The following is a 22,274-nucleotide window of genomic DNA, read 5'->3' as shown; positions in this document are numbered from 1 at the left end:
CAGCAGGTTTCTGAAAGAGGACTTGCACTCATGGCTTTGTGACACTCCCTAGAGAGAGAGAGAGAGAGAGAGAGAGAGAGAGAGAGAGAGAGAGCTTAGTAGAGTGGATAAAGAGTTGGTCTTTGAATCACAAAGACTTCAATCCATGCTTCTAATACATACTGGCAGTATGGTGTTGGACGAGTCACTTAATTTGTCAGTGCTCTGGGCAGCTCTCAAAGACTATAATTTTCAGGAGAATGCTGACCTACATTTGTAGAGGGAGTTTCCTTTATTGAAATCACAGGTCCAGTCCCTATTCTTATTCTTATTTTACAGACTTGAGAACTGAAGCTCAGAGATGGTACGTTCCCCAGAGTCACCCAGCTAGTAAATGTCAGTTTGGATTTCAACCTACGTCTCCCACAAACTTATAAGCATATGTATTTCTATTTTTCATTTAATTTCTAATTGCCTAGCATTCCCAAGTCCTGTCTGTAGAGGGCTGTAGATTTTATTAATTTGTTATGACTATTCAAAAATCTCTGACCTTTTCCCCGTGTCCAGATGTAACATGGTTCCTTCTGCGTTTCCCCTTTTATATCATTTTTTCATCCTTCTTGGAGAGCCAGGTGGACTTTCTTATAATTTGTGGTGAGCTCAGCTCATCCTCCCCACCTCCCTCCCTTCTCTGCTTTTCATTGCCAACTCCCAAAGTCGCTGTTCCCTCTTCCAAATGCCAAGTTCAACCAGGAGTCAACTGCCTGAAATCAGATGGTAGCTTACCCTAGCATTAACAAGGAATTTATAGTATGCCTTTTTTAGGGATTTTCCTTCAAACATCCCAATTTCTCTTTATAAATCATTAACTAGACAACTTGAAAGCATAAAAATCATTTCTATCCCAAGCACTTAGCACAGTGCTTGGAACATAGTAAACAATTTTTTTCATTCATTCATTCATCAAATGTTTCTTATGCCAACTTCATATCTTTTACAAAACCTGGCATGTAATGCAATATTCCAGTTGCTCAATAAGTCATTTTTTTCACTAAAGAGGCATAGAGGTGTATTAGAAATAGTGATATAGTTGGAGTCAGAGATCCTAGGTTCCAATCTTTCCTGTAGCACTTATTACCTTCCCTCGACCTCAGTTTGCTTACCTATATAATGAGAGACTTCTCTGGTCCTTTCAAACCCTGGATCTGTGAGCTGGTGATTGGTTATCACCTCCCATTTCCAATCCTTCTAAATCCAATTAAGATGCCATCTTCTCCATGAAGCCCATCTCTGTCCCTCTGTATCCTCTCTTATGCCATCTATCATTTTTTGTTTGGTATGATAGTTATTTCTGGGCCAGCTTATCCCTTTAATTAGTCTTTAGCTCTTTAAGGATTTTGTCTTGTTCAGTGAATAGACAAATGTCTTGTACATTAGATCAGTGATCTCACTGATATGGGTGCTTTGTCCATCACTACCTATCCATTGCTTTCCATCCTGTGTCTCTTGTCTAATTTCTTCTGTAGATTCTCAACAATGAATCACAGTATCACAGACTTGAAACTGGAAGGGACCTTGGAGAACATTAAATTCATCTCTCTCATTTTACAGATTAGAAAAACTGAGGCAGACAGAGATGATGTGACTTGCCCAGTTTCACACAGCTAGTAGGAGTCATTGGTAGGGTTTGAACCCACTCCTTATGACCTCTTCATTTAGTACTTTCTCCACTGAATCACGTTGTTTATTTGGCTCTCTGAACCAAGTGAATTCCTGGGGAATCACCAGGAACACTGCATCAAATGCAAACCTTACATGTGATAGGCATAAAGAAAACATTCTTGTTCTTTAGGCATATTAATGCTATTATGATAAGCCTCCATTAGCATCTACTTATACTCAGAATCCCAGCAGTCAGCTTTGCACATTAGTTACTCATTTGTTTTTTGTCTTTGCTGTTTCCTTGTAAAGTTATTAGGAAAAGACCACATGGATTATGCAGGAATCGACAAGTCTAGATTGAAAGCGTCAGGGGAGAAACAGATTGCTGTTATAGTGTTAGTAAAATGCAGATAAAACATTGAAGATTGAAGATGGCTGGGGAAGGGGGAGGAGAAGCGAGGAGATCCTGGACCTGTGATTTCACTGGTGTGGAGAGCTTTTTTTTTTTTTTTAATAACTAATTTATTTATTTTTAGTTTTTAACATTCACTTCCATAAGATTTTGAGTTTTGAATATTCTCCTTCTCCCTCCCCTCTCCTTTCCCCAAGATAGCATACCATCTGATATAGGCTCTACTTATACATTCATATTAAACATATTTTCACATTACTCATGATGTAAAGAAGAGTTAGAACTAACGGGAAGAACCACAAGAAAGAAGAAACAAAACAAAACAACAGAAGAAAAGGAGAGTATGCTTCCATCTGCATTCAGACTCCAAAGTTCTTTGGATGTGGATGGCATTTTCCATCGTGAGTCTTTTGGAGCTGTCTTAGATCCTTGCATTTCTGAGAAGGGCTAAGTCTGTCAAGATCAATCATTGCACAATGTGTCTGTTACTATGTACAGTGTTCTCCTGGTTCTGCTCATCTCACTCTGCATCAGTTCACATAGGTCTTTCCAGGTTTTTCCGAAGTCTACCTGCTCCACCATTTCTTATACCACAATTGTATTCCATCACATTCATGTACCGCAACTTGTTCAGCCATTCCCCAGTTGATGGGCATCCCCTCAATTTCCATTTCTTGGCCACCACAAAAAGAGCTGCTATAAATATTTTGTTACGTGTGTGTCCTTGTACCATTTTTATGATCTCTTTGGGATACAGTCCTGGAAGTGGTGTTGCAAGGTCAAAGGGTTTGGACAATTTTATAGCCCTTTGGGTGAACTTTCAGTGGGGAAACTCCCTCCACCTACACAGGTAGCATTTTCTCTGAAACATAGAGTCTCAGAGCAGAGGTTCACAATGCTTTTGTGTAATGAACCTCTCAGACAGTCCAATGAAGCCTATGGAACCTTTCTCAGAATAAGGTCTTTAAATGAATAAAATAAAATCCACAGAATTACAGAGGAAACTAACTGTTCTGAAATATAGATGAATAATTCTTTTCTATCCAAAGATAAATAATTTTTTTCCTATCACAGACATTTCTCCCCTCCCCCCAAAAAACCCTATCCGGGGATGAGCAGGTTAAGAACTCTTGTTTTAGAGAGCTGACTTAGGCAATGGGAAACTTAGTCATTTACTCAGGTTCACACACTCATTGTATATCAGAGGTAATATTTGAACTCGGGTCTTCTGAGGCCAAGTCTCTGTCCAGTGAGGCTACGGTTTTCAAGAAGCAATTGTGAAGGTTACCCAGAATACAGTTTATTCACTCCCTTATCCAAACTAGCAGAAAATGTAAATTCAAGGTCCTTTCTTCTTTTGTGTTTTTTTCCCCTGCTAGATTTTTTTCTTAGTTTAAGACCACTATTTTCCTTCAAGGTCCACCTCAAATAAAATACCACCTCAGGGCAGTAGTTTTTTGGTTTTGTTTTTTTTTAAAGGCAATCAAAATTAAATGATTTGCCCCAGTATCACATAGCTAATAAATGTCTGAGTCTGGATTTGAACTCAGGGAGTTGAGTCTTCCTGACTCCAGACCTGGCACACTACCCACTGCACCACCTAGCTGCCCCTGCCATACTGGCTCCAATAAATTTATTTATCACTGTAAATATTGTTTCCCCACTATAACCCTCCCCTCACCCCTCACAGGAAGACTACAGAGCCTTGATGACAGGGAGTGTTTTCCCATTTTGTCTTTGCCCGGTGCCCTGTACCTTTCCTTTCTGTGTGCCACTGAAGGGATTTTAAACCAGACATTCAATTACTTTAGGAATAATTGACCCTTAACTAGTATGTTGGGCAGTAGTAATCTAGCCAGGTAAATATGTTTTCCACATGGGAAAGCCCTGAGGTTACCATCTGGGCTTCTCTTGAATAGGTTCCAGATCACAACTCATCATGTTCTGTGGTTTTTAAATGCTGCCTGTAGACAAAGAGATCGCCTAAACACAAGGCTGCTGGTAAAATGGATGCTTATTAGAATGTCTGAGTTTGAATCAGGCCCTTTCTGAGTTTAGGTTAGGATCTCAACAGGAAAAAAAAAAGTTGATCCTGGATTGGCAGAGTCCAGTATGAGAGCCCCTCATGCACTGGACCTCCATGAAGTCAGAATGATGCTGGTCTGGCATCCTTTTCCTCTGCTTAGGAAAAAAAGTATATTTAGCAAGCTAGGAGGGCAAAAACGTTTGTGTGGAAATAATGTGGCTCAGATATAAAAATGACTATTTAAGCAATGGGGAGATCTATATACATAGGAATTTCCCCTTTCCCAATCTAGAAAGGAACCTGTCAGTGACTTTGTAGGTAAGCCCTCAGACAGTCCTGCTGACACATAGGGCTGAAATGAGTTTACAGATCGTACAGCTAGTATCAGAGGTGAAATTTGAATTATAGGTTTCTAACTGCTGGTCATGCAAACCCACTGCCCCACTACAACTGGCTGCTTCTTGGGGACTTTGTTTCATATATATGTACATATATATGTGTGTGTGTATGTGTGTGTGTATGTATACACATATATAAAATGTATAAATATATGATACAAAAATATATGTTTTATATGAAGTCACAGAAAATTAATTGTCTGAAGCTCCAAGAGGACTAGGGTCATACAGCTGGTGTGTCCGAAGTGGGTTGCATAGACCATAGATTTAAAGGGATCGTTGAGGTCATTGAGTCCAACCTTCTTCTTTTACAGATAAGGAAACTGAGGCAAAGAGAAGTTAACTAAATTGCACAGTCACACAGATAATGAAATAGAATTTGAACTCAGGCCTTCCTGGTCTCGAGGCCAATGATCTGTTCACCACACCAATTTCCTGTCACCCCTTTTCGTTATACACACATATATATGCCACACACACACACACACACACACACATATATCTGTATATGTGTATATATATATATATATATATACACACACGTGTAGGAATGACTGGAGGGTAGTGTGGTATAGAGAGCCATTGTTATAAAAAGTCACAGAAGGGGCAGCTAGGTGGCTCCATAGTTCACAGAGCACCAGCCCTGGAGTTAGGGGGACCTGAGTTCAAATCCAACCTCAGATATTTACTAGCTGTGTGATCCTGGGCAAGTCACTTAACCCTGATTATTTCACCAACAAATAAACAAACAAACAAATAAATAAGGAGTTGCAGAAAGGTCTAGATCTTGAACCCAGTTTCAAAACCTACCAGGCGTGTGACCCTGGGCAAGTCACTTAATTTTTCAGTACCTCAAGCAACTCTGTATAATTATGAGTTATAGATAGTTGTGGATATCTATTGGTGGAGAAAATTTCCATACTTGGAGTTTCCTCCATCTTGATGAAAAAATTATATGGATGTAACTTTTGTGATACATTATATATGTGTGCTTATACTTATAGATATGTGTATATGTGTTTGTTTCAAAGCAGGTCACCTCCTTGAAAAGAACTTCTTAGACTGAGTTTAAGGTGCTAGAGATATGTGAAAGTTAAAAAAAAAATCATTTTACTGATATAAGGACTGGTTCTGTGAACTCTCAGGTAAGGAAACTCCTACCAATGAAGATTAATCCCTTGCTTCCCATTTTTGGTTTTGGAGAGTTGCCTAGACCACTGAAATGCTAAGTGACTTGTCCAAGGTCCCTAAGTCAGTGTTTGTCAGAAACCCACCTTGAACCTACCTTGTTGCTGTCTTCTTTTTCCCTTACATGGTGCTATCTCTATAACCTTAATAAAATATTCTATCATTTACCCTGATTTTTCTTCCATTTGGTTCAAATTAGAGGGAGGGGGAAGGGAACAAGAGTTTGTTAGGAATCTAGTATGTTCTCGAAGAGGACCATGACATCAAGATGATGACATGACTTGCACTTGATGTCACGGTCCTCTTCGAGGATGAAGGACAAACACAACCATGTGCTAGATGGTGTGTTCAGCACTTTAGAGATATTATCTCTTTTCCTTAGTGAAACTTTCCTATGTGGTCCAGCTGAAGGTTTTAGGGAAATGTTTAGAGCTTGTGGGCATTTGTGGGAGGGGGAGAAAGCCTTCTCCTACTCATCCCTGTCCTCTTGATCCAGTCCCAGGAGACCATGGAGGGTTGAGAGAGAGACTCAGACAGTATTCCCAACCACACTTTTCATGCTCTTTAAGGGATGGATGAATGAAACCTTGGCCTTCCCACCCTTTGGAAAGATGGCCAATCCCTCTGTAAGCTGCAGATAACTAGGAAGGGTTAATGAATTCCCCCACTCAGAGATATTTGTGCAGGCTCAAACATTCTTGGTTCCAGATGTGGAAAAGATGGATGGTATTCAAAGCAACCACAATGCAAATGAAAGGTCCGTGTAGATGAAGGTAAAATCTCTGTTGCCAGAGAGCAGATTGTGAACCAGGAGTCAGAGCTGGGCTGAATTCTTGTTTAGCCTCTGCAGATGACTCACTCCTTGGCCCTGTCTCTGAAATCCTTGAGATACTTTAGTTTACTCATCCATAAACTGAATATAATTACACATGCCTCTCAAGGGTAGGTGAGGTGCCAACTAATTAAAGTTCACAGAGGCTTTGAGCTCTTCAGATCAAAGGTGCCAAGGAAATGAAAAGTCTTAACAGAAATTAATCGTATGACCACTTCAATGAGTTAGAAAAATGCCTTTGACTTCATATTTAATAATAACAGTCAGCAAGGACTTACTGTATGCCTGTGCTCCATAAGAAGAAAGTTAGTCAATAATTACTTACTAAGTACCTACTATGTGTCAGATACTGTGCTATGTACTGGGAAGACAGTCAATCAATATAAACTAATTAAGTGCCTACTATGTTCCAGGCACTGACGATATAAAAAAGAGACCAAAAAAAAAACCTCAACTCAGTCCCTGTCCCTGGAGGAGCCCACAATCGCTATGGCCTGTACCATGCATATGGAATGTGACATCTTGGACATGAATAGACACACTTGAAAGGGCAAAGTAGTTAAATGTCCCCTGATCTTTTGACCTTAAACAGTGATATTGGAAATGGTTTCCAGGACAAAGCTTCAGTGGTTCTCCATTGCCTTTAGGTTAAAATAAAAGCTCCTCAGGCTAGCCTGTAAGGCCTTCTACATTCTGACTGCACCCTACCTTCCTGGCCTTCTTTTACATCTCTCCTAATTTCTCTTAGCTCTTAATGCTTCTCTCTCCTGCCCCCCATCACTGTATTTGTTGTTTGTCCACTCATTTCAGTCATGTCCCACTCTTTGTAACCCCATTTGGGGTTTTCTTGGCAAAGATACTGGAGTGGTTTGCCATGTCCTTCTCCAGCTCCTTCTACAGATGAGGAAACTGAGGCAAACAAGGTTAAGTGACTTACCCAAGGTCACACAGCTATTAAATGTCTAAGGCCAGATTTGAACTCAGGAAGATGAGCCTTCCTCACTCCAGACCTAGCATCCTATCCACTGTGCCACCTAACTGTCCCTATCACTGCATATTCATTCTTAATGGATCCTGTTTTTACTCATCATAAATGTCATTCAATAAGCATTGATTAAGCACCTACTGTGTGCCAAGGGATACCTCTGTAAACAGACTGTATCCTTCTAGTAGGAAATGGCAAACAATCCCAGTATCTTTGACAAAAAAAAAAAAAACAACCAAGCAAACAAACCAAAACCACCAAAAGTCACGAAGAGTTTGTCATAGTTGAAATGACTCAGCCTCAACAAATTGGTCCCCCTTCAGTCTTCTCTTCTCCAGATTAAACATACCTAGTTCCTTCAGTTGCATGCACCATCATCTTAAGGTACTTGACCATCCTGATCACTCTCAACATTCTCTGACTTATCAAGAGATTTTGCAAATGAATTTCTATTCCAAATGGATATTACTCTTAAATGTCAAATGTCTCCAGTTGACAAGGGTACTTGTTGGCTACGGTGATTTTTATATTCTTTTGGTCTTCTTGTGGCACTTATTTTGTGACAGAAATTATGAGGGTCCATGTCAACATTAGTTCCTATATCCGTTTTCCATATCTTACCATTAATAACTTGATTAAGTTGAGGTTGGAATTGTCTCACTTGTGAGCCACATCTTCTCATTCTTATCCTTTATGTTAATTTGATATATATTTTGATTTTAGTTCGAACAAATCAGTGGTCTGACTACAGGCAGGGTTGATTTATGAATGCCTCTTACGTGTTTCCCAGACTCAACTACCGGCATGCATTCACAGGTTGTCTGCCATGCCTGAAATATACCACCTCTTCCTCTCTGCCTCTCAGAACCATAGTCCTTCAGGGTTCAGCTGTGTGCCTTCTGTATCCCTCCAATAGAGTACTTTTGAAACCACTGATTATTAAGAAAGGGAACATAATATAGTGGAAGGGCATTGGATTTGGAGTGGGAAAGACCCCATTAAATCCTACCTATGATACTTGCTAGTTAACTGTATGTCCAGATAATCATCTGACTTCTTAAGGCTCCATCTCCTCATCTGTGAAATTGGAAACATAATTCCTGTAGTAGCTACCTTACAGGGTTAGTGTAAAAAAAGCCACAAAGGAGCTAATCTTTCCAAAGCAATTTGTAAAATTTGAAACTATTAAAGCGGCACAAAGATTTTTGGGACACCCTGTAAAGCTCTCATATTATTATTATTGTTATTATTATAAATCACAGACTCTTAACCTTTTCTGTATTATATATGGTAAATGTTCATAAATGTATAAAATATATAGGATTGTAAGGAAAACTAATATATTAGTTATCAAAATATTTATTTTTTGAGATATTATTTTTAATGTTTGCTTATTTATTTTTAGTTTCCAACATTCATTTCCACAAAATTTTGAGTTCCAAATTTTCTTCCCATCTCTCCCCTCTGCCCACCCCAAAACACCAAGCACTCTGATTACCCCTTCCCCCAATCTACCCTCCATTGTAACACCCCTCCTTTCCCTTATCCCCATCTTCTCTTGTCTTATAGGGCAAGATAAATTTCTATACCCCATTACCTGTCTTTCTTATTTCCCAGTGGTACGCAAAAACAATTTTCCACATTTGTTCCTAAAACTTTGAGTTCCAATTTCTCTTCCTTCCTCCCTCCCCATCCATCCCCACTGAGAAGGCAAGCAATTCAATATAGGCTATATATGTATAGTTTTGCAAATGACTTCCATAATAGTCATGTTGTGTAAGACTAACTATATTTCCCTCCATCCTATCCTTCCCCCATTTCTTCTATTCTCTCTTTTGACCTTGTCTCTCTCCAAGAGTGTTTACTTCTAATTGCTCCCTCCTCCCATTTGCCCTCCTTTCCATCATCTCCCCCACTCTGCTTATTCCATTGTCCTCTACTTTCCTGTAGTGGAAGATAGGTTTTCATACCAAATTGAGTGTGCATGTTATTCCTTCCTTGAACCAGATGTGATGAGAGTAAGCTTCACTTTATCCCTCACACCTCCCCACTTTCCCCCTCTATTGAAAAAGATTTTCTTGCCTCTTTTATGATAGATAATTTGTCCCATTCCATTTCTCCCTTTCTCCTCCCAATATATTCCTCTCTCACCCCTTAATTTTATTTTTTTAGTTATGCTCTCTTCCTATTCAATTACCCTGTGCTCTCTCTGTGTGTGTGTGTGTGTGTGTGTGTGTGTGTGTGTGTGTGTGTGTGTAATCCCTCCAACTAACCAAATACTGAGAAAAGTGTCAGGGGCTACAAATATTATCTTTCCATGTAGGAATGTTAACAGTTCAACTTTAGAAGGTCCTTTATGATTTCTCTTTCCTGTTTACCTTTTCATGCTTCTCTTGATTCTTGTGTTTGAAAGTCAGATTTTCTATTCATACTATTCATATTCAGTTCTGGTCTTTTCATCAAGAATGCTAGAAAGTCCTCTATATCATTGAATGACCATTGTTTCCCCTGAAGTATTATACTCAGTTTTGCTGGGTAGGTGATTCTTGGTTTTAATCCCAATTCCTTTGACTTCTGGAATATTATATTCCAAACCCTTCAATCTCTTAATGTAGAAGCTATCAGATCTTGTGCTATCCTGATTGTATTTCCACGGTAGTCGAATTATTTCTTTCTAGCTGCTTGCAATATTTTCTTCTTGATCTGGGAACTCTGGAATTTGGCTACAATATTCCTAGGAGTTTTTCTTTTTGGATCTCTTTCAGGCGGTGATCAATGGATTCTTTCAATATTTATTTTGCCCTCTGGTTCTAGAATATCAGGGCAATTTTCCTTGATAATTTCATGAAAGATGGTGTCCAGGTTCTTTCAGGTAGTTCCATAATTTTTAGATGGTCTATCCTGGATCTATTCTCCAGGTCAGTTGTTTTTCCAATGAGATATTTCACATTGTCTTCTATTTTTTTCATACTTTTGGTTTTGTTTTATAATTTCTTGGTTTCTCATAAAGTCATTAGCTTCCATCTGCTCCATTCGAATTTTTAAGAACTATTTTCTTCAGTGAGTTTTTGAACCTCCCTTTCCATTCGGCTAATTCTGCTTTTTAAAGTATTCCTCTCCTTATTGGCTTTTTGGACCTCTTTTGTCAACTGAGCTAGCCTATTTTAAAAGTTGTTATTTCCTTCAGCATTTTTTGTGTGTGTCTCCTTTAGCAAGGAGTTGCCTCACTTTTCATGATTTTTTTGCATTGCTCTCATTTCTGTTCCCAATTATTCCTCCACCTCTCTTACTTGATTTTCAAAATCTTTTTTGAGCTCTTCCATGGCCTGAGACCATTGCATATTTATTTTGGAGGCCTCTGATGGTAAGCATTGTTCTTCCTCATCTGAAAGGATGGAAGGAAGTACCTGTTCACCAAGAAAGTAGCCTTCTATAGTCTTGTTTTTTTCCCCTTTTTGGGCATTTTCCCAGTCAGTTACTTGACTTTTGAGTTTTTTGTCAAGAGGAGGGTATGCTCTGGGGACCTGTAAGTTCCCAGTTCCTCCAAGGTGACACAGTCAAGGGAGAGGAGTTTGCTCCCTGGCCAGACTCGTGTATCAAAATATTTCACAAACAACGTCTGGACCCCAATTTGAGAAGTCCAGTTATAAATGAATTTCCTTTACTCCTCCCATTGAAAGAACTACTCTGACTTACTGAGTTGGATAAATTCTTTTTTTTTTTTGAAATGGTGAATTGTGTTTATTTCTGAAAATACAAATTGTTTCAAGGATACTGGCAAGAGCAAGGAACCTAGGCAAGACAAAACAGAAGGAAGGTATGGCTGGGACCTCTAATGCAGGTCTCTTCGATCTCTTTCCCCTCCCCCAGTCTTCTTTTGGATATCCTGGAGATTCATAGGAGTACAAGAAAGGAGTAGGCTGGGAGAGTCCAAGACGACCTCTCACTTGGACAGAGCATCCAGTGATTTGGATACCAGCTTTCCATCTTGGGTCTTGTTGGTTTTTACCAACACAGCCTTACTGACTCAGCTGTAAGAGAGAAGATCAGAGCCAGAAATGGACTAGAAGGAGTCAGAGCTGAACCTAGCTTAATAGTCTCTACTGGTGGTCTTGGTGTGAATACTCATGTTCTGCATCCCAGACTCAAGTCTGCTCTCCTTGCCCTCCAACAGCTTTCTATAAGTGGTAATCTCAGTCTCCAGGGTCAGCTTGACATTTATCAGCTCCTGGTGCTCCCGCAGCTGGCAAGCCATGTCTTGCTTGGCCCTTTGCAGGGCTGCTTCCAGTTCAGACAACTTGACTTTGGCATCTTTGATGGCTGGTTGCCCACGCTGCTCTGCATTCGTGCTGGAGGGTTCAAGGGCTGCCCTCTGGTTCGAATGTCTCAATCTCAGCCCGAAGCCTGTTCATATTCCTGTTCATCTCTGAGATCTCTGTCTTGGTGTGACGAATGTCATCTCCATGTTTCCCAGCTAGCATCTGCAGTTCCCCATACTTGATCTGGTATATGGTCTCAGCCTCTGCCCGACTGCAGTTGGCAATCTCCTCATATTGGGCTTGGACATTAGCAGTAATGTCATCTAGGTCCAATGAATAGCTATTGTTCATAGACAGGACCACAGAGGTGTCTGAAATCTGGGACTGCATTTCTTCTTCTGGGACTGTATCTCTTCTTCATGCAGCTGCTTAAGGAAGTTAATCTCGTCAGTCAGACTTTTCATACGGGGCTCCAGCCCCACCTTATTGATATAGGCTTCATTCACATCTTTCTTAATGAGAACAAACTCATTTCATTTCTGTCTGCTGATTGATCTCATCCTCATACTTGTTTTTGAAATCTTTCACAAGACTCTGCATGTTGCCCAGCTCCACCTCCAGCCTCAATTTCTCCTGTTCATGGAGTTCAGCTGCCTTCAAGAGTTGGCAATATAACTCTCAAACTTGATGTCCATGTTTCTCTGGAATGTCTTCTGCTGCTGGAGGAGGCTCCATTTGGTCTCCAACATCTTATTCTGCTGTTCTAGGAAGCATACCTTGTCAATGAAGAAGGCAGACTTCTTGTTCAGGGTCTTGATGTGCTCCTTCTCTCGAGTCCTCATGGCCTGGATGTTGGGGTCCAGCTGCAGCTTAAGGGGACTCAGAAAGCTCTGATTGACAGAGACTGCCATGATTCCACTGACCCCACTGCTGCCCCTGAAACCCATACCATAGCCTGTCCCAAGCCCAATCCCCAATCAGAAGTTACTGGCATTCCTGACCTGAGAGAAGGAGGATGAGCTGATTCAGGAGCTGGAGCAACCAGAGAAGGAGCAGCTGCTAAAACTCTGGGAACCAGAGGAAGAGACCTTCAAGGTTCTGTGAATAGTTGACCTGATGGACATGCTGAGGATGCGGACAAGCACCGAAACCCAAGAGAGGTGAGCTGCTCTGAATTGGATGCATTCTATTAAATAAACTAAAACTTCAGAGCCAACACAGCTCGTTTCACTGAGAAAGGATGGTGCTGTCACATCTGTCACCAGCAGCCACCTCTGTATCACAAACACACTTTCTGATGACACAGAAATGCCCCTGAAAATAAAGAAGTCCTGAAGGGAAAACGCTTCATCTAGTTGATTTTGTCCTCAGCAACATGGGGTTGTTTTTCTCAGCACTCACCCAGGATCACATAGCTTGGCAATATTTCAGGCAGGATTTGAAGAAGGCCATCCTAACTCCAAGGCTCATGACCGTCCCTATTCGCTGGGGTTTGCATGCTATGGAGATGCTATTTCATTGGATCAAGAGTTATCTAGTTACCTTGTTGAAGGTTAAAAGGAAGCAAGAAAATGAATGACCATAGTGTAAAAAAAAAAAAAGACATCGACAAAACTTTAAAAGCATGAGATAAGATTGATGAGAATGTCCCCATATGCCAGAGAAGGAGTGATAAGAAAAAAATATAATAAGTAATCTTACTCTTACATCTATATGCAAATACATACCACATGTCCACTGAGGAGAGACACATCCCATGTGCTCTGTATGGGGCATGAAGTGGGAAGAACTGTTAAAAGGATGCAGAGAGGGCCTGAAAGCCCAGAGCATGACAAGATCCCAGGAATGACAGAATCCATTCTCTGCATCTTGGGACTGTTGAAAAGGCATTGCCTAAAGTAGAAAGGTTCCCATGTTGCCTTGTAAGCAACCTAGTCCCTTGGGTGAGAGTGGGGATGCTTCTGAGAAAGGATGCTCTGAACGTCTCGGCAGTCTGCATGCAGTTACGTTTCTTTTACAGTCTGTGAGCTCTTCATGTGAGTCATGCTCTCCTCTACTGAAGGAATTGTAGCTGTGGTATAAAGGTAGTAGGTTGGTGTGTGTGTGTGCATGCTCACATATACACATATGTGTGTGCTGAATTTTTACAAATATTTTTATTCTAAATTCCTTCCACTAAAGGTGTCTTTTTTATAAGTTTTGGAACACACACTGGATTCTTGGGACATCTAGGGGGCACAGTGGATACAGCAGTGCTCCTGGATTCAGGAGGACCTGAGTTCAGATTTGACCTCAGACTGTACTAGCTGTGTGACCCTGGACAAGCCCCTTAACTCTGATTGCCAATCCCTACTCCCCAAAATAACAAACAAACATTTTTTTAAAAATAGGTTTTGAAGCTGACCCTAGATTCTCAAAAGTGATACCAATTCTGCTATCTCCTAGAGTCTGATGGAGAGGGAGAGGTCATTGCCAATGAAAGAAAGCTTGATTAATTACAAGTGGTCTTACCTTATTTGGTGTCCCAAGCCCCTTTGGCACTCTGGAGATGCCTATGGATCCCTTCTTATTTTTAATGTGTAAAACTGAAATACATAGGCCTACAAAGGAAACCAACTATATTGAAATACAGTTATCAAAATATTTTTTAAAACAAGAGTAAGGGACCATGGGTTGGGACCATGGGTTCTTAAAACCCCAACCTTAGAGTTTAGTGAAAATAAAGATGCCCTTTTTTTTTCTTATCCAAGTTCACAGACTTCTTGAAAGCTACCCACCAACATTGATGTGGTCCACAGGTTAAAAACCCTTAGTGTAATGGAAAGAGATTCAATGGTCAATGAATGAATGAATGAAAAAGCATTTATTGAATGACTACTACGTGTAGATTAGAGTAGTAGCCCTCAAAAACCTTACAATCTAATATAAGGAGACAATCCATACAGGACAGTGGTGGCCTGGGAAGGGAGCTGTGGACAGGAGAGTTACAGGGATTGTACCTGAAGCCATAATGCAATTAATTCTCCTACGGCCCCACTTACAAGCTAGTCTGAAGTAGGATTTGAACCCATGTTCCTTATTCCAAGGTCATTGCCTTATCCATGATGCCACATCGCCTCTCCTTAGCTTTTCCCTCCATGCTCAGTAGATGTTGTATTATTTAGGGATTGTGTATCCTGGACCCTGAAGGAGGTTGTGGATGGATTTTTCCTTTTTCCACAACATCTATGGTATATTTATTTTCACCTCTGAAATTCAGCATTTTCTTCATTCATGAAAGGGGTCCATAGATTTTACCAGACTGCCCAGGGGGTGGAGGGAGATAACAAAAAAAGGGGAGAAAAACCCTTGTATCACGGCAATCAGAGAAAGGACTTGAATTCTGGTCTTCCTGAGTCCAAAGCTAGTTTTCTCTCCACTGTAGCATGTTGCTTCTCAACTCCCTAGAGCTGGGATAGGAACTAGACCTTACATTTCATTGGTATAGGGAAACTCTTCTTACCAATATAGAATGGCAACTTTTATTTAACTTATACTCTTAGAAAATAGAGCAGGATTTACTCTGTGAAGTTTAGATTCAGTCAAAGGACTGCACTTGAGGACCTAGAGGGCCACAGATTCCACTAGATCCACCCGTGCTCTAGATCTTTTAGTGAGGAGCCAAATTCTCTTTTTTTTTTCCCTTTCCATCTTGTTGCCCCAGTTACCTGAACCAGAATATATCCTTCCTTCTTACCTCTCCTCCTCCTCCCCCTTCTCTTCTCCCCCAGCTGCAGTGGGAAAAGACTGGGAAATGCTTCATAGAAACATCAGGAATTGAATTATATGTCTCTTATTTTTAAAAAAAACGCACACAACTCAAGCCAAGGTTTTTTGTGAGGGGATTTTTTAAACTTGGCTGAAAGACCATCCTCAGAAAAATATCCCATAAACAAACAGCAGGTTATCTCCTACTTCCACACATGACCTCCCCAAATGTGTTCGCTTTTGAGAAATGCGGTCAGCGGAAGGAAGGATTGAGAATTGGGAAAGTGGCCCAGTTGTTGCTTGTGAACACCAATGATCTCCCCAGTGTTTGGGGGGATGGAAGGTGTCCCAGCTTCAGTGGTCCTCAGATCCTTGAGAAAGCAAACGTCGCCCCCTTCCCCCCCACCCCCTAAGACAAAAAGCTGAAGTAAACACTTTGGGATTTAGAACTCACAGACACAAAAGGAGGAAATCCTTCTCTGGCAACCAGTTTTCCACAGGAGAAAAACAAAGGCTGGTCATTTGGTCAGTCTAGAATTAAGTGAAGTCGAATTGATCATAATGTTTGAAGATGGGGGTGGGTGGAGGCTTCCTCTGTTAAAGTACTGATATAAGGCCCTCTTGAACCATGTCCCCTTCCAGAATTAATGTTTTCTATTCATAGCCCCTGGTTGTTTTGCAGAATGTTTAAAATGACCATGAGTGAATTAGTTCATTTGTAACTCGTGGCTCAGGATTTCACCTCTGAAACTCACATGGGCCATGTTTCATCTCCCTTACGAGTCTTTATGATTCAGCCTCCACCAGGGTAAAGCCCAGGGAGCATGAATTTGGCTTATGTGTCTCTGAGGGCTCTGTTCCCCTGCGGGCATTAACAAGACACTGAACAAAGAAGAGGTTTATTAGAGGCAAAAGATACACCAGAAAGAGAAAAGAAATAGTCCCCTTCTGTGGATTTCTCTTCTTTTCTTAACTGAAATTCAGCCCTGTCCCTACAAACTCACAATCTAGCATTTAATGAATAGTTTGGGGACTGATGTGAAGAGGAAGTATGTCCTTGGGTGCTCATCTGTTTTGTTCTAGGGACCCTTCTCCCCCTACTCAACGGGACCGTCGTTGCTGCCCTGGGTGGCCCTCTGTCCACGGTCCCCTCATCTTCCATGTAAATTCTCCATCCATTCTTTGGTGGCATTGTGGCTGCTTCCAGCAGACAGGCCCCCAGGCTCCTTGATGCCCACCAGCTTAGCTGGAAACTACCCAGCCACCTTCCTGTGTATTTACTTTTGAACTATTCCCACTTCTAACAGAGGAAACAAGAGATTGCTGCTCCAATGTGTCATTTAAGCCCATTTGGAATCCACTGCTATGCATTCATGCAGCAAATGTTTTTAAGCAGAAGACATTATGCTAGGCATTGGGGATGCAAAGATTAGAAGAGGGTGCCATCCCTGTCTTCAAGGAGTTTACATTCTCTAACTAGGATTTCTTCTGACTCCAATGAGCATGTTTGATATAGCCTTTTAAGAACTGATCCTCACAGATCCTCACAGCCCTGTAAGGTAAATGATTCTTACCATGCTCATTTTACAGGTACAGAAACAGAGCCTGGGAGAAGTTAAAGTGATTTTTCATGCTGTTCGGTCATTTATAGTCATGTTTGACTCTTCATGACCCTACTTGGGATTTTCTTGGCAAAGATACTGGAGTAGTTTACCCTTTCCTTCTTTGGCTCATTTTACAGATGAGGAAACTAAGGCAAACAGGGTGAAATGACTTGCCCAGGGTCACCCAGCTAGGAAGTGTTTGAGGCCAGATTTGAACTCAGGAAGATGAATCACCCTGGTTTCAAACCCAGTGCTATGTCCTAGCTCCCCACACCAAGAGTTGTACAGCTCGTGAAGCGTCTGAGGCCAGATTTGAACTCAGCTTTTCCTCATTTCAAGTACTTTTATCATCTCCACCACCTGGCTGTGTATAAAGTGCTTTGCTAACCTTAAAACAAGATATAGAGTACCTAAAAGTAGCACAAAATGGCACTAAGACTTTTGGGACACCCTGTATAAATGTCAGCTATAATTACGGAAGATAGATATGATACAAGGTAGGGTGTAATAGGGGCAAGGGAGAGGACAGGCAATGTTCTCTTGAAAAGTTTGAGGAGGAAAAACTTTTACAAGGTGATTTCCTACAAAGAGCAGAGGAATACAGTGGCATTCCACATATTGGAATATTGGCATACCACTGTATTCTTTCACCCCTTGCTACAATTCACTTTCGAGAATTTTTTTGCCATCTTATGAAGGCCACTGGCCTCCATCCTAACAGCTTAAAAGCATTGTTGGATACTTTGAATTTTGGGGTGAGTCTGAACTGAAGAGCCCTCCTTCTCTGGAAATAAAAGATCAGAAACTTAGAAATGGAAGGGGCTTGAGATTTTATCTGGTCCAGTCTCACCCTGGATAAGAATCCTCTCTCTGTCATTACTGAGTGTTGGATACCTTTAGTTAAAGTACTTTATAACTGTAAAGGAAGTTATACTTCCTTTTGGGTGAAAAAATGCCTCCTACCAATGTGATTTGGCACTTTTTCTGCAGTCGATATTCTTAAATAGTTACCTGATGGCTGGAGAAGTTAAATGACTTTGCCAGGGTCACACAGCCAGTGTTAGAAGTGGGATTTGAACCTAGACTTGGGTTCAAACTTGGGTTTGAAGTCCTCTGTCCATTCTCCCCAGGCTACTTCTCACAGAAATAGGAAACACATGAGATAGATATTTCACATATGTGTGTATCTACTTCTGTTATATATCTACTTATGGCCACACCACTTGCTTGTCCTAGAGAGAAGACAGTGACAAACTATGACCTTCTCCCCTTCTCTGGCTGATTTTCCTGCTACATTCATCTGTTCTTACTCTCCAAATACTCATTTGGTCAAGTCACTATTTGCATTGGCTCCTCTGCCTTTTCCTCCTGGCTCTTGCTGTGCTGGATAGGAATAACAGCTCAGATTTCTCAAGACTCTGCTCCTTAGGAAGCATTTTTAGCTTTACAGAACACCATCTCCCAACCCCAAGGTAGTTCAAGTATAATCATCCTCAGTTTACAGATGAGCAAAGTGAGCCTAGGGAAGGTTGAGTGTCTCCTTGGTCAAAGTCACACAACTCTTAGATGGAAGAGCTGAGATTGAAACCCAGTTTTCCTGGCTCCAAGTCCAAGCTTCCAGCCTTCCTGAACAATCAAAAAAAGGTGAGCTCCTTGAGGGTAGAAACCATCTCTCTGACTTTGTAGTTCCAATGCTTGGCGCATAGTAAGACCTTAATATGTGAGCTTTGACTTGACTGGACACAGATGGGTGACACTCTGGATGAAACATTATGCCTGGAGTCAGGAAGATGGGTGCTAATCCCATCCCAGATCCTTGCTAGCTGGGTTCCCCAAGTCATTTAACCTCTGTTTGCCTCAGTTTGGGCAATTTAAAATAAGGGTAATGATGGCAACTGCCTTGCAAGGTTCCTGTGAAGATCAAATGAGGTGATACTTGTGAAGCAATGAGCATACTACCTGCACATAGTAGGTATTTAATAAATGCTTATTTCTTCCCAGTATGGAGCAATGGAAAGTGGGCTGGATTTGGAATCAGAGGACCAGGTTCTATGTGATTAATGGCCAGCTCCTCATCTTCTGTGGACCTCGGTGATCTCACTTGTCGAATTAGGGACTGTTGTCTGTCCTTCATTTTTGAAGAGGGCCATTGACATCACCGTGTAATGTCTTCACTTGTTCATGAATTGGCTTTAAGTGAGGCAAAATTGTGCAAATTAGGGGTTAGTACTAGGTGGACTTCAAATTCACAGATATCTTCCCAGCTGACCCACTGTTACACTCCCACCCTTTCCATATGCCTTGAAGTAGGACTTAGCTTTCATTTGCTGTCTCTCCCAATTAGAGTGTGAGAGGGATTATTTGTTTTTCTATTTGTATCCCCAGAGCTTGGCATGTAGAAAGCACTTAAAAATGCTTTTTCTTTTACTCATTTCAGTTCTAAATCTGTAATATTGTATGAGATGTCCCTCCATTATCCCTCCATCTTAACACTTGAACAGCCCAAACTTTTAATGTCAGTCTTTGCCAATGTGCCTTACACTTCTTCTCAACACTAGGTTATTAATTGTATCCTTCTGATTTCCACTATCCTGTAGCAATATTAAATCATAGCTGATAATGATAAAGGAGGAATGCACCAATAAGTTGGTCAAGGCTATCAGATGTAGTCAAAAGATTACTCACTAACTCCAAGAAAATGTGATTGGGATTGGTCATTTCCCTTGGAATGATGCTATAAATGGGCCAACGAGTCTATTGTCCTGTAAGAGATTTACCGTGATGTTGCTCACTATTTCTGATAGCTGTAGACTGATTGTCTGAGTTGCATGACCATCTGAGTTTTGTGGGCCTCTCTAATCAACTGATTGATATCCCTCCCCTCATTTTCCATCCATTGACCAGACGACCACTAGAAAGGAGCTTCTTGAAGTTATGGTACATCTTGGTGTTAATGGTGTTATGATACAACCCTGTTGGTTGGGACAATATTATGTAGGGTATACTTGTATTATATGGGGTCATCACAAAGACAAACGGGTAAGGAAACCTTCTTGCCTACTTAGTTTGATGAGTCTACAATGTCATCAGCACAGTTACTCCTTCCTGTGATACAAATAATAGTCCATCCATACCTAGCAATCGGGGGGAACTCTTGCCTGTGTCATCCTGTAAGTATGTCTTAAGAAGTCTACTCATTGTACTGGAGGGTAATCCTGTAGATTCCATGGGAATAGGAGCAGTATTTCCTAACATCCTGTCATGTTGGCTGGACTAGCTTTTCCTAAGGCCCTACTCCATGCAGATGCTTTGCTTAAGAGATATCACAGTGCTTTTTGAGATGTTATTGGTGAAGGGAACTAACTCAGATTGAAGGCATAGTTTCCTTGTTGCCTGAACATGAAAGACCCAGGAATATCCCCACTGAGTCTCTCTTTGGGTTTCTGCTCATGAACAAACAATATGACCAACATGAAGCAGTTCCATTTGACTGAATCAACATGGTGTCCTCACTGAATATCGTTGTTGAATATCTTTCCCCAACAGTGACTAAATAAACTGTTCCATGGTGGAGAGGTGACTATTTTCATTTTAATGTCCACCTAAATTGCCAAGGGACTGAACTGCTTCAGGCCCAGGTTACAACACATGGATACCAATGGACAGTGGTGGTGACTGTTTGTTGGTTCTTGCTACATGACCAGCCCATCTATTTTTTTCCAGGTCATCCACCTCTTTGGTAACACCAGAAAGAAAACCTACTCTGTGTAAGTTATGACATCTCTTTAGAGTCTTTCTCGTGACCAATTAATGATGAAAAGGGCAGAAAAACCCAGCTTAGTACATACAGAGGTGGTGGTGTCAGAGCCAGAAGGACATGGAACCAAGTCTTACCTCTGACTCATTCTGACTATGTTATTCTGATCAATGAATTGAACCCCTCAAAGCTCCCCAAAACTCTCTATGACTGTAACATACAGATAGGCATGGATCTGTAGTGGAAGAGAATGTTTTCTCATTTCCTCCATTAAGGCAATCACAGATGTGGTAACACACACACACACTCACACTCATACACACAGACACACACACACATAGACTGAGAGGGACCTTTACCTTTCACTATGCCAGACAATTCTCAGAGTAAGTTGCAGCTTTGGTCAAGGGAATTTCTTCATGGAAACCCCCTGCACTGAGGGAACCATAGGACAAACCCAAAAAACAAAAAGAATAAACAACCCCTCGTATTCCTAAAAAAGGAAGCTTGGGGGAGTGAGTGAAAAGTCACATTATGAAAGCATTCATTCTTTGCTTTGCAAAAGTATTTACCCCAAAGTTGCTGAAGGTAACTGACCTGGCTCATGTGAAATATGATTCTATTTAAAACAATATGATTTATGAGATCATTTGTTTTTGCCCCGGAACAAGCTGCTACACAAAGGAAGGAATATACTATACTTATATGACATTTCCTAGCACTGGATTTTTAAAAGTAATGTTATTTTGGAAACTCTCATTAATTAATAACTTGCACTTGATGGTGGACAAGAGCTTGGACCAGGAGATAAAAGAGTCATGTAGTAGTTCTGGGTTTGTCCCTGGCTTCTTCTTCGCCCCTGGTATTTTCGAATACTGGGGGAGGGACTCAGTCACACTGCGGGTCTCAAAGAATCTCACGCTGGACTACAGGGGCCATCTGATCCAATGCCTTCATTTTACAGATGAGGAAACTGAGAGTCACTTGCCTCAAGTCACATAGGTAGTAAGCATCAGAGGTGGAATTTGACCCCTATTTAGCTCTAATTCCAAAACTGGTGTTTTCTCTTCATTGTATGAAGCTTCCACTCTGTCTTGTTTGGAGTTCATCCCAAGGAGTCGAAAGTTTAAGCTTAAGACCCAGACACACCAAGAAAAATTTTAAGGGGACTCTCAGCCTGTCTCTGTCCTTTGGATCTCATAAGTGTCCTGCATGCATGAAGAGGGAAGAAGAAAGTTGTGGAGAGAGAAATTTTATGGGCCATCAAGCAATTAACAATTTAGGGATAGGGACTGAACCAATGATTTAGTTAGTATAAGGAATTCCCAGTTGAGAAAACACCCTCTACCAATGCAGATCAGCATTTTCTTTGCAACTTAAGAGTCTTAAGGCTTTGCCCCCAACACTGAAGTTAAATAACTTACC

General features: G+C 41.0%; 1 protein-coding gene and 1 pseudogene across 1 annotated transcript in view; one reads left to right on the top strand and one right to left on the bottom strand.

Moving 5' to 3' along the window:
* TMCC3 (transmembrane and coiled-coil domain family 3) overlaps positions 1–22,274 on the top strand; it is a 172,707-nt gene that overhangs the window by 5,941 nt on the left and 144,492 nt on the right. The window lies entirely within an intron of this gene.
* On the bottom strand, positions 11,426–12,865 carry LOC140534502 (keratin, type II cytoskeletal 8 pseudogene; annotated as a pseudogene).

Source organism: Notamacropus eugenii, chromosome 3 (genome assembly GCF_028372415.1).
Source record: "Notamacropus eugenii isolate mMacEug1 chromosome 3, mMacEug1.pri_v2, whole genome shotgun sequence".
NCBI classification, from domain to species: domain Eukaryota; kingdom Metazoa; phylum Chordata; class Mammalia; order Diprotodontia; family Macropodidae; genus Notamacropus; species Notamacropus eugenii.
This window is presented reverse-complemented; position numbering and strand designations above follow the sequence as displayed.